General features: G+C 42.4%; 1 protein-coding gene and 1 pseudogene across 1 annotated transcript in view; both read left to right on the top strand.

Annotated features, from left to right (window-relative positions):
* LOC149156263 (3-hydroxyisobutyryl-CoA hydrolase 1-like) overlaps nucleotides 1–16,527 on the top strand; it is a 349,800-nt gene that overhangs the window by 127,236 nt on the left and 206,037 nt on the right. The gene's annotated exons all lie outside the window — the stretch shown is intronic.
* LOC149156264 (asparagine synthetase [glutamine-hydrolyzing] 1 pseudogene) lies at nucleotides 11,968–12,570 on the top strand (annotated as a pseudogene).

Below are 16,527 nucleotides of genomic sequence, written 5' to 3'. Positions count from 1 at the left end.
GGCTCAACATAGAAAGGATTGAAGGGTTCACATTTAAATAAGCATTTAACTAAAATTAACCAAGATTCTTGCATCTCACATTAGTTTTAGGATTTGCGTTCCATATAAAATACTCATTCATCTAAGCAGCAGAGGCTAATCGATTACTTGGTCTTAATTTCCCTAGCAAGATCGTTGACTCCATAAGGCACTGGTATCAATTGTTTAAAATCTAATCAAATCCTACAAGTCTTGCTAAATCTTAATCAAGTACTTGATTGCTTCACTGTGTCTCCCGAACTGGTTGGTTCCCAACTAGTTTTTGTTAATTTTAGGTATGTTCTATGCTTAGAGCAATTTATTTCAATTTTCACAGTTAGCTCAATATCTTTTCCATATTAGCAATCACATAAGCATTAAAGTAAACTGCAGATAGAACATAAACATAAATCGCAGAAGACAAGCCAAGAAAAGAGGACACAAGATGTGGCGCTAGCTAGGGACAAACCCCAATGTGGGGAAACCCTTGATCAATTCTTTTTATATGTTCTTCAATAGTTCAACAGAGAGAGAGAGAGAGAGATAGTACGTTTACAACCGAAGTTAGCACTTCGACTTATCTAGATAAGAGCATAGATCATCTCTAAGAAGATGATACATGAGATCAGTTGAAGATATGTTGCTTCAATTGATTCTCCAAGGTGACTCCTTCACCTATCATTGTGCTGCATTTCGTCATCACGCTGCACCTCACCGTGTTGCACCATGCTGCACCCATCATCACTATGCTGCATCTCATCATGCTTCATTAATCATGACTGTACCCATCACTGTACTACATTATGTGCCATTGCTGCACCATGTTTCCATACTGACCTATGTGCTGGCCGCACTTTACTTGCTTGTTGTCCTTAGCATGCTTGTTGTCCTTAGCATGCTGGTTGTTGCATGCTAGCTGTCTTGCATGCTCGCTGTAACATTGCATGCTTGGTGTATTTGCTATTAAGTACCATACAACTGTCCCAATGTTAGTTAGCTGTCCTTGCATGCTGCTCTCCTTTGGAGACAGATGCCCTGACAGTTTCGGTTGTCCCTGGCTATTCCGGTTGTTCTCGGTAGTTTTGGCAGTTCCCTATAGTTCCGGCAGTTCTCGGCAGTTCCTTGTAGTTCCCGACAGTTCCAGCAGTTCCCGGCAGTTCCGACAGTTCTGGCTGTTCTGGCAGTTCCGACTGTTCCCGGCAGTTTCGACAGTTCTGGCAGTTTTCGGTAGTTCTAGCTGTTCCGACAGTTCCCGGTAGTTCCGACAATTCTGGCTGTTCCCGGTAGTTCCGGCAATTCTCGGCAGTTCCTGACAGTTTTGGCAGTTCCAACTGTTTCCGGCAATTCCGACAGTTCTGGAAGTTCCCGGCAGTTCCGACTTCTGCCCTCTAGATTAGGGCAACGTTATCCCTTAAGATCTGTCCTCTATTAAAACTCAAAGACAAGTAGAGAGGAAGAGATCCCAAGTATGTTGAAAATGACTTGAAGGCCACCTCTATTTATACTGAAACGTTGAGCACAAGTGGAGTTTATTTGGTTGCTGGCCGACCTTGATGAATTGTCCTATAACATAAATAAATTCATATCTTCATGAATACTTATCGGAATCGGATGATCTTTAGATCAATCCTACACCTCTCGATGAGAGGGATCCAAGAAAAATATCAGCTTCCATTAATAAGATGACCCACATGGAGTTTGGCCCTAGTTGCCAATTTTAACACTCCCTCTCAACTTGGGAGAACTCCATCCGCTGATCCATATGTCCGACTGTACTATCTATGCCATTAGTGCCATGCACTGCTCTGCTCTGCTGAACCATGAAGAAGAAGAATTGATCGAGAATGTCTCATACCATTCTCTATTGACCCTAAGTCAGTTTCATCTTAAGAGAGTGTGTCACATCACTCTTACTGGCCCTAAGTCAGTTTTATTGATCCCAGATCAATATCACAAGAGAGTGTCTCAAACCACTCATACTGATCCCAGACCAATGGAGGTCATCCTAGCATAGGGAGTACGTAGATACATTGATGCATTCATTGATAGTACTACTATGGTCACTAACCCCATTTCTCTGCTCATTGATCAGATGAGAGGTACTTCCCATGAGTTCCAGACTGCATGGGCAGGATGCCTCGACAGGAGAACTAATCTTCCTGTCCACAGGAGAACGAATCATCCTGCCCTACAGTCACCACGGGAGAACTAATCATCCCAGCCCACAGGAGAACTAATCATCCTATTTCACAATTGCCACGGGAGAGCTAATCATCCCGGCCCACAGGAGAACTAATCATCCTGTTCCACAGTTGCCACGGGAGAACTAATCATCCCGACCCACAGGAGAATTAATCATCCTGTTTCACAGTTGCCACGGGAGAACTAATCATCCCGTCCCATAGGAGAACTAATCATCCTGTTCCACAGTTGCCATGGGAGAACTAATCATCTCGGCCCATAGGAGAACTAATCATCATGTGTTGCCACGGGAGAACTAATCATCCCGTCCCATAGGAGAACTAATCATCCTGTTCCACAGTTGCCATGGGAGAACTAATCATCTCGGCCCATAGGAGAACTAATCATCATGTTCCATAGTCGCCATGGGGTATCACAAGGGAAAGTTGAACCTGTCATCCTGTACATAGCGCACCACCAGGGGAGGGTGAGTTGCCCTGTGGTCGTATGTTGCTCCAGTGAGTACCCCAAGCCCCCCAGAGCTCCCAGAGCTCAATGCATGCAACATGCAGGACCCTTATAAGAAGGTCTCTCAATGACTCCATGTCGTTCGGGAAAGTCACAGATTTGACCTTTCCCCGGGGCTTTGACAAAATGTTTGCGACCTATACATCAGTCTCAATGCGATGGAGCCTCCTCGCTAATCAGCTTACCATTTCCAGATAAGGCAATATCTGATGTCTATCTGTTGGAGCAATCATCGAATACAGGATTCCTCAATAATCGAATCCCCCCTTTGGTTGTCACAGAGAATCTCAATGGTATTCATCATGTGTACAAACAACTCGCTTAAGAGCTTCTAAAACCATGTAGCTTCACACGAGATCATACTCGTAGCTATGTATTCGGTCTCGGTGGTGCTTATAACTGCCGACTTCTTCTTCCTGCTCATCCATGATATCGAAGCAGAATGCAAAGAGAACCAGCACTGAGAAGTGCTCTAGTGATCCTCCACACTGCCTGCCTAGTCAGCATTCGAATAATCATGCAGTTTCATATTTCCGGCAGTGTATCTCAATCCATGAGAGATTGTGCTCCGAAGATATCTCAGAAGATTCTTGGCACCTGTTAAACACACATGGGCAGTAAGAACAAATGAAAGATAAATCATGCAGTGCATTTTTTATTAACAACTGATATACATTTATAGTACATTGTTGTGACCGTTGGGTTTCACATCCCAAGGTCTCTTGGACTACTTAGTCTATTATGTTTCCACACTAACCCATTTAGGATTAGGTGTCCAACATTCCCCCCCTTAAGCCGAAGGGTTATGTATGAGTCCAAAATGTGCAAAAAATGCATGGCAGCACTAGGCTGAATGTGCTCTCTGAAATGTTGGTATAAAGGGCGGTGGTTTAAGGATGACCACCAACACTGGAACACTTAGTGCAGTTCCCGGAACTCTTCCAAAACTGGCAAGAAGCTGAAGTCTTCTGCTAGAGGAAGTGCTCCTATTGTTTTGAAGAGGGAAACCTTCAACCATGAAAGGGAGGTCTCACCCCGCATAAAAGGGAAAACTTCAACCTGAAAAGGGAAGTCTCAACTTGTGATGGTTTAAGGATGACCAACAACTCTGGAGTGCTTAATGCTATTAGGATATTCCGACACATAGGATATAGTTAAGTTCAACTTGGTCTAGTATAGAGTTAGGTTAGAGTTAGGTAAAGTGTGTTTCTTTACCGTTGTACATTTTGTAACTTACAATCCGACGGTCACGATATGTAGTGATCTGACGGTTCACTCTCACCTCGGTATTACCGACACTTGATCCGTGGCTTGACACCCGATTGGTCCATGAGTTCTATTTAAAGCGCATAGAGGGTCATTGTTCGGGTAATCCGTGCATGAGAGAAGCTTATGTAAATTTTCATTCTTTGATTAATAAATTGCCTGTAGTACCCACGTTGGGACAGGCCGTGGACTGTTTCCCTCCTTGCACTTTGAGGGTTTTAACCACGTCAAAAATACTGGTGTATTGATTTGAGATCTGGTTGTGAGCGGTGTCCTTTTGGTATTCTTTCTGAGGAACTTACCCTGTAAATTCCTACATGGTATCGGAGCTATTTGAGGGCCGCGTCCGTTGGTGATCCAAATCTGAAGCCGGTAGAACTGCATGCGGCTGTCGTTTCCTAGATCTGCTGTTTCTGACTGCTTTCGGGCCGAGAGGACTGCTCTGTTGCGTTTGGAGCATCTGTTCCAGTGAGGAACCCCTTTCGTTTCACGCGAAAAGGTTTCCGGTAGCCCTAGCTGCGTCATTTTTCAGATCGGGAGGTATACAGTGTTTTTTTGCAGTTTACTGTTATTTTCTCTCTGCTTATTTCGGTCTCAGTTTATTTAGCTTTTTTTTTTAACCGGATCTATACCTTTCATTTCTGCGTATGCTCTTTGCCCTGCGACTCTGTGCGATCTGGGAAAATCAGAAACAGAAAGGAAGGATTTTTCTCATGCGTATGCTCTTTTCCCTGCACCTTAGTGTGATCTCGGAAAATCAGAAACATTGAGAAAAATATTTAGTTTTTCGGCTAAAGCTAACTTTGAGATTTAAAAAAAAAAAAAAATTTCTAGTTTTTTGGCTAAAGCTAACTTCGAGCCGCAAGGTTCGTTTTTCTTTGCATATTCGTGTTGGGTTTTGTGTTTTGTGTTTTGTAGGGAAAAAGAGCTTTCTCAAGGCAAGCACGCAAACCAAGGCCCCCCCCCCTCTCTTTCTCTCTCTCTCAAATTTTTTGTATAGATCAATTGGTTCAAAGCTATTTTAAGAGAGTAGAGGTCTTGGGTTCAAGTCTCCATTTTGTGGGGGCGGATTTTTTCATTTCCGCACATTCGCGCACTTTGCCGGCAACGTCAACAATTTTTTTTCAAAAAGCCATAACTTCTTCATCCGGAAGCCTTTTTCAGAGCCGTTTTTTTTAAAACCGCCTATTTTTTCGAGATCTATCCATTGGAACACTTACTTTCAGCATCTTCAGCGTCAGTTTTTTTTTAAAAATGGAAAGTCCATGCCAAGTCATTCTTGACAGCACTAACTACTTCCAATGGGTAGCCTACATGGAAGATTTACTTAGAAGTAAAGGTCTCTACAGAATAGCCACAGACCAAGAGAAGAAACCAAAAGATGAAGACAAGGCGGCAAAATGGGAAAATAGACAAGATCAAGCACGTGGTTTGATAGGGATGTCTATTTCTCCTGATCTTAGATTCCACATTGCAGAACTTGAGACTCCTCATGAAGCATTAGAAAAACTTGCTAAAGTTTTTGGGATTAAAAATGAAATTAGAGCCCATCAACTTGAAAATGAGCTGCTTACTTTGGATCCTAATAATTTTTCTTGCATTGAAGATTTCTTGTCCAAATTCAAGACCCTTAGATATCTCTTGGAAGGTGTTAAAGTTAAGAAAGAAGATGGTAACCTTATTTATTCCATCCTTACTAAGTTGGGACCAGCCTACTCTGTATTTGTTTCCACTTTCCATTCTACAAGGGAAGCTTTCATTTGTCAAGGACAAGAATACAAGGCCCCTTCCTTTGACTCCTTTTGTGATTCCTTAATAAGAGAACAAGAAAAACTCTTACACCTTGGTCTTCTTAATCTTGGAAACTCTTCCACGAAAGCGTTAGCCGCCCAGCAGCAACCAAATTCAAAGAATCCTAAGAAGTCATATCCTCAAAAGAATGGTCCTAAACCATCTCAGCCTCAAAATGAAAGATCATTTCAGCAAAATGATAAGACCAATAAAAACAAATGGAAGAAGACTGATAGACATTGTAACTTTTGTAATCGAGATGGCCACTTAGAATCTAAATGCTTTAAAAAGATGGAAGCCTTGGAAGCCGCAATGAAGAAACATAACATCCATGTGGAGCCTACTTCAACTTCAACTTCCGGAATGGCACTTTCTGCATGTCATTATCAATCATCTCAGTCTGGTTATGCATTAAATGTATCTTCTTCTTCTTCTCATTCTCATGAGTGGCTCATTGATTCTGGAGCCTCTTGTCACATGGCCAAAAACCAAGCCATGTTTTCTTCTTTAAATGATTGTAACACCAAAAATATATATATTGGTGATGATAGATCTCTTAATGTTGTAGGGACTGGAACTGTTCATCTAGACAATGGTCAGTTTAATGATGTATTATGTGTTCCAACCTTATCCTGCAACCTTCTATCTGTCTATCAGATAACTCATTCAGGTGAAGGTAAAATTGTTGAATTTTCACCTCATGATGTTGTAATCAAGGATCTAAAAGATCCTAAACAGATTCTAGCTACTGGTCTTGCTGATGATTCCAACAGGTTGTATAAGTTTCACAACTTTGGGTCATCAAATCTTCCCTCAGTATTTGTTGCTCATAATGATGAAGTGAGCAAACTTTGGCATGAGCGATTTGGTCACTTAAACTATCGCTCCCTTCAGCATCTATGTAAAGAAAATATGGTGACAGGTCTTCCTATGGTATCTTGCAGAGATGGTGTTTGTTCCGGATGTGTACTCGGAAAACATCATCGGGACAGTTTTGACAAACATGCCTCTTGGCACGCCTCAGCCCCTTTACAGCTTGTGCACAGTGATTTATGTGGTCCTCTTCCTGTTTCTTCATTCTCTGGCTGCAAGTACTTCTTAACTTTCATTGATGATTTCTCCAGACGCACTTGGGTATACTTCTTAAAACTCAAGAGCGAAGTATTTAACACTTTTTTGGCCTTCAAAGCCTTTGTTGAAAAACAATCTGGACATCAAATTCTTAAGCTAAGAACTGATAATGGTGGAGAATATGTTAAAAACACATTCATCAACTTTTGCACCGAAAATGGAATTCAAATGCAACATACTGTTCCATACACTCCACAACAAAATGGTGTCGCTGAAAGGAAAAATCGCACCTTAAAGGAAATGGCTAATTGTATGCTGCAATCTAAAGGAATCAGTCTTAGTTTTTGGGCCGAAGCAATTAATTGTGCAAATTATATAATCAATCGCACTCCTACTAAGGTTCTAGAGAATATCACTCCAGAAGAAGCTTGGAGTTCCATTAAACCAGATGTAAGTCACTTTCGTGTGTTTGGAAGTGAAGCATGGGCCCATATTCCAGATGAAAAGCATAAAGCTTTAGAACCTAAGAGTGAGAAATGTACTTTTGTTGGATATTCTGAAGATGTAAAAGGTTATCGACTTATTCCATTTAAGTCCAAAAATGTTATCATTAGAAGAGATGTAAAATTTGATGAAAATAAATCGGCCTGCGAGCCTAGTCCGGCGGATGTGCCACCTCTTCCTATCTCTTCTACCTTTGAAAACATTTCTTCTTCAGATGATGAAAGCGAGGATGATAATCCTCCCCCACCTTCTCAGGATCCTCAACTTCCAAGATGGGTCCGTGCTACTCGGGATGCAGCAGGTGATCTTGCCGGTGATCCTACAGATCAGCGACGTACACGTTCTCAGTTTGAAAGAGCCTCTTCTTTACTGGCTCAAGCTCCAGTAAATCATGATCCTGACACTTTTGCAGAAGCTTCAGGCCATCCACATTGGGAAGCAGCTATGAATGAAGAGTATCATTCATTGATGACAAATGATACATGGGATCTTGTTCCTCTACCAAAGGGACGCAAACTTGTTAGATGTAAATGGGTTTACAGAACCAAGTATGGACCAGATGGGAAAGTTGATAAACATAAAGCTCGTCTCGTTGCTAAGGGCTTTTCACAGGTTGAAGGCATTGACTACACTGAAACCTTCTCCCCTGTTGCCAAAATGAACTCTATCCGCCTTGTTCTTTCCCTTGCTGCCTCTTTAAAATGGGAAGTCCATCAAATGGATGTTAAATCTGCCTTCTTGCATGGGGACTTGCAGGAAGAAATCTATATGGAACAACCCATTGGCTTCATACAAACAGACTCCAGCCTTGTTTGTCGACTTAAGAAATCCCTTTATGGCCTCAAGCAGGCTCCTCGGGCTTGGTATGCCAAAATGGATAGCTTTCTTTTAGAATCTGGCTTTTCTAGGTGTCATTCTGACAATACTGTCTACACCAAGAAAGTGGGCAACTCTCTTATCATCCTTGTTCTTTATGTTGATGATCTTATTCTTACTGGTAGTGATCCCAACCTTATAAACCATGTGAAGTCCAGCCTTAAAAAGAAATTTGAAATGACAGACTTAGGACACTTACACTATTTTCTCGGTCTTCAAGTCTTGCAATCCCAGGAGGGTATTTTCCTTTCCCAGTCCAAGTATGCTTGTGATATTCTTCGTCATTTTCACATGGAAGACTGTAAGCCAGCCCCTTCTCCCTTTCAGTCTGGAGTCAAACTTTCAGTCTCTTGTACTTCTCCTGAAGTTGATGCTACCTTATACCGTCAACTTGTCGGAAAACTCTTGTATTTAACCCATACTCGTCCTGATCTTTCCTTTGCTGTTGGCCTTGTTGCTCGTTTTATGCAAAACCCCCGTGAAAGTCATTGGAAAGCAGCTAAAAGAATACTTCGTTATGTTCGAGGTACAGTACAATTTGGGATTCATTACAGTGCCAAAGCAGCTCCTCTGTTAGTTGGTTTCACTGATTCTGATTGGGCTGGTGACCATGATGATCGGAAGTCTACTGCCGGTTATGTCTTCACTCTTGGTTCAGGACCTATTACATGGGCTTGTAAGAAACAGGCTGCCATTTCTCTTTCGTCAGCAGAAGCAGAGTATCGTGGTGCCGTGGAAGCTAGTAAGGAAGCCTTGTGGCTTCGTCAGATCCTATCAGAGTTTGGCTTTGAGCAGCAGCATCCAACCACACTTTGGTGTGATAATCAAAGTGCCATTCAGCTATGCAAAGATCCAGTCCAGCATCAGCGCAGCAAACACATTGAACTACACATGCACTTCATCAGAAAGCTCATTCATGACCATGTTCTTGAAGTGCAATATTGTCCAACAGATGATCAGGTTGCAGACATCTTCACAAAGGCTCTCACAGAGGCGAAGTTCACTAAACTTCGATATATGCTTGGAGTTCAGGAAGTTGTCACTAAGGGGGGATAGGCTCTAGTGCCTCCTTCCTTCTCCTATTGTGTCATATTTGTAAATCCTTCAATCCTATCCCAAGTTGTTCTTAAGGGGGGATGTTAGGATATTCCGACACATAGGATATAGTTAAGTTCAACTTGGTCTAGTATAGAGTTAGGTTAGAGTTAGGTAAAGTGTGTTTCTTTACCGTTGTACATTTTGTAACTTACAATCCGACGGTCACGATATGTAGTGATCTGACGGTTCACTCTCACCTCGGTATTACCGACACTTGATCCGTGGCTTGACACCCGATTGGTCCATGAGTTCTATTTAAAGCGCATGGAGGGTCATTGTTCGGGTAATCCGTGCATGAGAGAAGCTTATGTAAATTTTCATTCTTTGATTAATAAATTGCCTGTAGTACCCACGTTGGGACAGGCCGTGGACTGTTTCCCTCCTTGCACTTTGAGGGTTTTAACCACGTCAAAAATACTGGTGTATTGATTTGAGATCTGGTTGTGAGCGGTGTCCTTTTGGTATTCTTTCTGAGGAACTTACCCTGTAAATTCCTACAAATGCAATTCCTGGAACTCTTCCAAAAACTGGCAAGAAGTTGGAGTCTTCTGCTAGAGGAAGTGTTCTCAATTTTGTTCCTGGAATTCTTCCAAAACTGGCAAGAAGCTGAAGTCTTTTGCTAGAGGAAGTGTCCCAGATTGCCAACTGAAGGCATGTTCACGGGCATCTTTGTCTCTGGCTACAACTCTGAAACTGGTGTGGCAGGTTGTGGCTCAGGCTCGCTTGATGTGGCTTTGAAGCTTGTAGATGACCATCATTTCCCGCCCTGTCAGATACAAGGTGAGAAGATGGAGAAAACTCAACTGCAAGACTGTTCAATACTCTGGAACAAGTTCTGACATGTGTTTGGAATATCTTCTTCGCTGTTGATGCCCATTGCCAAGAAGCGATCCATCCAAGATGAATCTTTGTTCTTGCAGAACGTTTGTTTTTGAAGCATCTGTTTGAAGAATGACTGGTTTTATGACAGTGCTTACATGGATGAAGATCATAACAGTGATCTTTCAGATGGCCAACTCAGTCACAGTGTTGGCATTTCACAATCTGTTGTTGTTGTTGTTGTTGTGGAAGAGAGGCAGAGTCTAGATCAGCTGAAGTTGAACTGTCATGAGGAGCAAGTGAACTGTCATGAATGAATCCAGCGCTCTGAAACTGAATGGGCTTGGCGTAGTCTAGAATATGAAAGGACAAGTCCTTGTGATATCCAAGACCAGTTCTGTGCTTGTTGTGGACAAGCTGTTCCCAAGGTCTGATGATGGGCTTGGGAAGTGCAGACTGAGTTTCTGCATCTGCATGTACAACTGCTGCTTTATTGGGTTCTGGATCTGATTCAACCTCAATCTTACTAATTTCACCACTTGTTGGTTGTTGATGGGTGTTTGTTTTAACCTTGAACAACATATTGTTTTGAGCAGAAAACAATTTGGAATGACAAATCTGTTGAAGCTCATCTTGCTGGAACTGAGATTCTAGTTGCAAAAAATCAATCTTTTCTTGTGCATCATGCAGGCAGGTCTGAATGTCACAAAGAGTGTCTTTGCTGACATTTACCATCCCACCAATAGTGGAGTGTATTAGTGTATTCAGTAACTCTAATACATCATCAAATCTAGCCATTTTCTCCAACTATAATACCTTGCGCTATAATTTACGCAAAACTGGTTGATTAAATGAGAATTTGCAAGTTCGCAGACCAAATGGACTATAACTGCGATTACTATAACCTCTTTTTGTTTGTTGAACACTCAAAATTGTAACCTTCTACCTATATTTTGTAAGCGAAGGATGCATTTTGTGAATATTACCTTATAATAAACACCCTCTTTTGCATATATATAGTATAGAAACAGTGAGGTTAAAAGTGACACAAATGTGTACAACACAAAAAATAAAGTGATAACTTCTCTACTCCAAAGTCTGCTGTTAATCAGAGCTGTTCATCGAAATAGCAGATTCTCTACCGTATGGTGCCCACCCACATTCTTTGGCTGTAGCAAAGCTCACATACTACATCTTGCTTAGAATCAAGCCGAACACTGTAAATGCTTCTCCTAAAAAAAAGCGTTTCACACGAAAGATTAGACTTTTATAAATATCCCCCGTTTTTTTTTTTTACTCATTTATGCCCACCATAATGCATATATAAAAAGGTCATCGCACATATTCCATTCTAATAAATCCGCAGTTTTATCAACACTATGCCATCATACCATTTAACCTTTTAAAAGAATTCTTAACGCGGTTGCGGCCAGAAAAGGATTATTCAATACACAACATACCAGAATATTTCAAGGCATAGTCATGTTGACCAACACACCATAATTTTCAGAACGGCTCGAATCAATGTACCACGGGCTCTACAGGGCACAACAGTTCATGGAATTAGCTCTTCGATGGTGTTGAGAGAGGAGTCCAGGTTGGACCAACATTCACCACAACAGCGTTTTGACCAACGTTCAAGGCTCATGCCAGATTTACAGTCGTCTTTATGCCACCATTACACGGTCTTTCCACCATTGCTTGGAGCCACGATTTTCAGAAAAAACGCAGAGGATCAAACGAGGGCAATCCGGATAACGCACAATCTGAGATATGTGTCGAGGATATTAACCACTTGGAGTAGGCGTTAACACAATGAATGAGCAGCAACAGCTACAGCTGAAGCTCCCGCTCCCACCTTGGTATTCGGAAGCTATACCATCTACTCCTTATGATCCCTTGGCTCTTCGACAAGCATTTGAGTGTGCCGTGATTAAAAGACTCATGTCAGATGTTCCTTTTGGAGTTCTGTTATCTGGAGGCCTTGACTCATCATTAGTTGCTGCGGTTGCTTCCCGTTATTTGGAAGGCACAAAGGCTGCTCAAGAGTGGGGACCAAAGCTCCATTCCTTCTCCATTGGTTTACAGGGATCTCCTGACTTAATAGCTGCTAAAGAAGTTGCAGAGAGTCTTGGTACCATACATCATGAATTTCATTTTTCTGTCCAGGATGGTGTTGATGCAATAGAGGATGTTATCTATCATATTGAAACATTTGATGTCACCACTGTAAGGGCCAGTGTACCAATGTTCCTGATGTCTCGCAAAATCAAGTCCCTGGGTGTAAAGATGGTTCTTTCTGGAGAAGGGGCAGATGAAATTTTTGGAGGTTATTTGTATTTTCACAAAGCTCCAAACAAAGAAGAATTCCATCATGAAACATGTCGGAAGATCAAGGCTCTGCACCTATATGAATAACAGCACATCTCCACGCTTTCGCTGCACCACGCACAGTACATCACCATTCAAACATAGATCCACTGCAATCTCTCCACGACGAGACTCTAGAAAATCGCCAAAGATTACAGAGTGAGCAATCCAGGGCCAGACCGCTCAAAAAGTCGACAAAAACACAATAAAATCACAGGCGAGTTTCCATACAAGCCAGAAATTCACAGATTTCAAGGGAAAAGAACCCAAAACTTCGAATTTTTTAATACTTATACCGATCGAGCTGCTTACAACGATACACCTCGTTTCTGCGTGTAGTTTATGGTTTAATATTCGCTGTTCTAGAAAACGATATGAGTACCATGTCCAGAACACCACATTAGACATAAAAATCGTTACATAATCAAATAAACCACAGCGTTGTCAGAAAGTATACAGCTCCAGCGTTAAACCATAGGCAGGTTAAACCACAGCGTTGTTCGAAGGATTCTCCACGCACTTGGGTTCATGCCTCTCTCACACGCACTTGGATTCACGCCTCAACCCACAGGTTCAGCCGCTTTCACATGGAAACAGAACCTGAATGGTCTTTGATTAGAACAAGATGTACGCAGATGCATTGGAAAGACAGGCGGGGGCGTAACGCATATTAGGTTTATGTTGCAACATGACAGCGTTAATTATCATGAAACGCTTGGCAGTCAGGACAGCCAATAATGGTAAATCGCAGATGGAGCAGCACTTTTAAATGGGGCGTTTATGGACAGAGAGTAGGTAGTGGCAGAGAATGAGAGCGCAGGTACAGAGAGCGCCGGTATGGCAGACAGAGGTTAGAGATGTTAGTCAGCAGCGGATTTTAGGCAGAAAATTCTCAGGACAGAGCGCATGCAGTGTCAGGAGCAGCTAATTATATGGAGGAGCAGCGCAGGCATTTTCAGGGGTATGGAGGCACTTCTATATGGAGAGTAGACACCAGCAACGGTATTAACAGGTTGCAGCTAAAATTTAGCTGAAGAAATATTCATGAGAAAATATTCATGAAGTTCATGGCAGAAATAAACTGCACAGAAAGGCCATAAAACAAATGGCTCAAATTAATTATGCAGGGCAGGAATACACCTGCTTTGATACCATGTTAAACACACATGGGTAGTAAGACCAAATGAAAGATAAATCATGCAGTACATTTTTTATTAACAACTGATATACATTTATAGTGCATTGTTGTGACCGCTGGGTTTCACATCCCAAGGTCTCTTGGACTACTTAGTCTATTCAGCTTCCACACTAACCCATTTAGGATTAGGTGTCCAACAACACCAATCCAGTGAGGCTCAACCAAATATGAGCTCACCATGCTAACTGCAAAACATATGTCCGGACGGAAGTTCACCAAGAACATCAACGCGAATGAGTTTATGAAACTGAGAGGCATTTCCCAAATCTGGTCCGACATCACTACCATATAACTTCTGAAAATTAAGATCCTCGAGGTAGTCACAAGCTTGCAGTTTATCATTTCACATCCGGAATCCAACTCCCTCTTACTTCTGCAAATGAGAGGGTCTGCACCTGTTAGAAATAGGTCGTCCTCATAAGGTGTCGGTATGAGAGGTCTATCATCCACAACCTTCGGGAAATGGTTTGGACCGGTTTCACTCCTAGTGAATCTCAACTTCATCATACAGCTATCAATCCTCTCATACTACGTCCGGGGTGTTTTGCTTCAAGCCATAGAGGGCTTTCTTCCACCTCTATACATGAGATTCCTGATCATGAATCTCAAACTCCTCGGGTTGTTCCAAACCTGTGGACCTGCTGCATGAGGGGAATGGTCCCCTTATAAGATTTTCCTTCGGTACATCTCAGACATGTACCTTCATGCTCTTCTTGAATTCAGGCATCCCTATCACCATCTGACTCACATCGGGTAGGGCCCCATAGGTAGACCTCCGGTGTTATAGATGCGATATGTCAATTGACATGATCCCCAATGGACCATCCTGCAACTTGATACAAATTGCCAACCCTGAACCCATGAGAAAAAGCATCTTTGAAAATTCTATTTTTTAACACGTACCTTTCCATCGATGAATGCCACCCTAAAACCTTTGACTTCCATTTCCGAGATGGACACCGGGTTCTTATTACGATCAGGTACATAAAAGAGATTTTGTAAATGAATCGAGTTACCCTCATTCAATTGAGGGGTAACATTCCCTACACCCTTTCCGGGATAGGTGGCATCGGCTCCAAGTATAATCCCACGATTGTTTCCATCTCTACCAAATTAGAGAGTGCACCCTTCTATCCGATGAAGTGCCTTGAAGCACTACAATCAATAAGCCAGATTCCCAAAGAATCTGGGTTCTTTGCTTTCTTTAAAGAGTCGGCCATTTCCTTGACGACTTGCATTACTAGTCATTCCTTTGATCATTGAAGATGTCCCTGGAATGATTGTTATCTTCATCAAGAGATGTGTCACTACCATTCGGACACTCCTTCGCATAATGGCTGAACCTATTGCAACCAAGGCCTCTGCCTTTCCTTCCACCCTTAGATCCGGACTTCCTAATGAAGTGATCTTTAGGTAGGCCATCAGAAACTTCCGTTGTGCCATTCTGATAATATTCTCTGCTTCGACTTCACCCTCGTTGAATTTGAAGAGGGATGAGGAATCCACTGATTCTTTTGTCCTTTCCGAACTGTCTTCGGTGATTGCTCTTTCACTCTTGCTTGGGCATTGTCTTCACCTCAGCTTTGATACCATGTTAATTTTAGGTATGTTTTGTGCTTAGAGAAACTTATTTCAATTTTCATAGTTAGCTCAATATCTTTTCCAGATTAGCAATCACATCAGCATTTAAGTAAACTGCAGATAGAACATAAACATAAATCGCAGAAGACAAGCCAAGACAAGAGGACACAAGATGTGGTGCTAGCCAGGGACAAACCCCAATGTGGGGAAACCCTTGATCAATTCTTCTTATATGGTCTTCAATAGTTCAGCAAAGAGAGAGAGAGATAGTACGTTTACAACATAAGTCAACACTTTGACTTATCTAGATAAGAGCATAGATCATCTCTAAGAAGATGATACATGAGATCAGTTGAAGACATGTTGCTTCAATTGATTCTCTAAGGTGACTCCTTCACCTATCGTTGTGCTGCATTTCGTCATCATGCTGCACCTCACCGTGCACCATGCTACACCCATCATCACTATGTTGCATCTCATCATGCTTCATTAATCATGACTGTACCCATCACTGTACTACATTATGTGACATTACTACACCATGTTTCCATATTGACCTATGTGCTGGCCGCACCTTGCTTGCTTGTTGTCCCTAGCATGCTTGTTGTTTCTAGCATGCTTGTTGTCCTTAGCATGCTTGATGTTGTATGCTAGCTGTTCCTTGCATGCTAGCTGTAACATTGCATGCTTGGTGTATTTGCTGCTAAGTACCATACGATTGTCCCAATGTTAGTTAGTTGTCCCTTGCATGCTGCGCTCCTTCGGAGACAGATGCTCTGACAGTTTCCAACAATTCCGACAGTTCCGACTGTTCCTGCTGTTCTAGGCAGTTCTGGTTGTTCCGGCTGTTCTCGGCAGTTCCGGCAGTTCCCGACAGTTTTGGCAGTTTTGGTAGTTCCGACAGTTCCTGTAGTTCCAGCAGTTCCAGCTGTTCCCGGCGGTTCCCACAGTTCCTCGCAGTTCCCGCAGTTTCGGCAGTTCCCAGCAGTTCCGGTTGTTCCGGCTATTCCAGCAGTTCTTGGCAGTTCCCGACAGTTCCGATAGTTCTGGTTGTTCCCGGCAGTTCCTTACAATGTCGGTAATTCCGACAGTTCTTGGCAGTTCCGGTAGTTTCGGACAGTTCCGCCAGTTCCGACAGTTCCCTGTAGTTCCGACTTCTGCCCTCTACATTAGGGCAGCGTTATCCCTTAGGATCTCTCCTCTATTAAAACCCAAAGACAAGTAGA

This window comes from Pinus tabuliformis, chromosome 9 (assembly GCF_031772625.1).
Source record: "Pinus tabuliformis cultivar Carrire ecotype Pingquan chromosome 9, CPIR1, whole genome shotgun sequence".
Lineage (NCBI taxonomy): Eukaryota > Viridiplantae > Streptophyta > Pinopsida > Pinales > Pinaceae > Pinus > Pinus tabuliformis.
The sequence above is the reverse complement of the archived record's forward strand: the minus strand, read 5'-3'. Positions and strand labels throughout refer to the sequence as shown.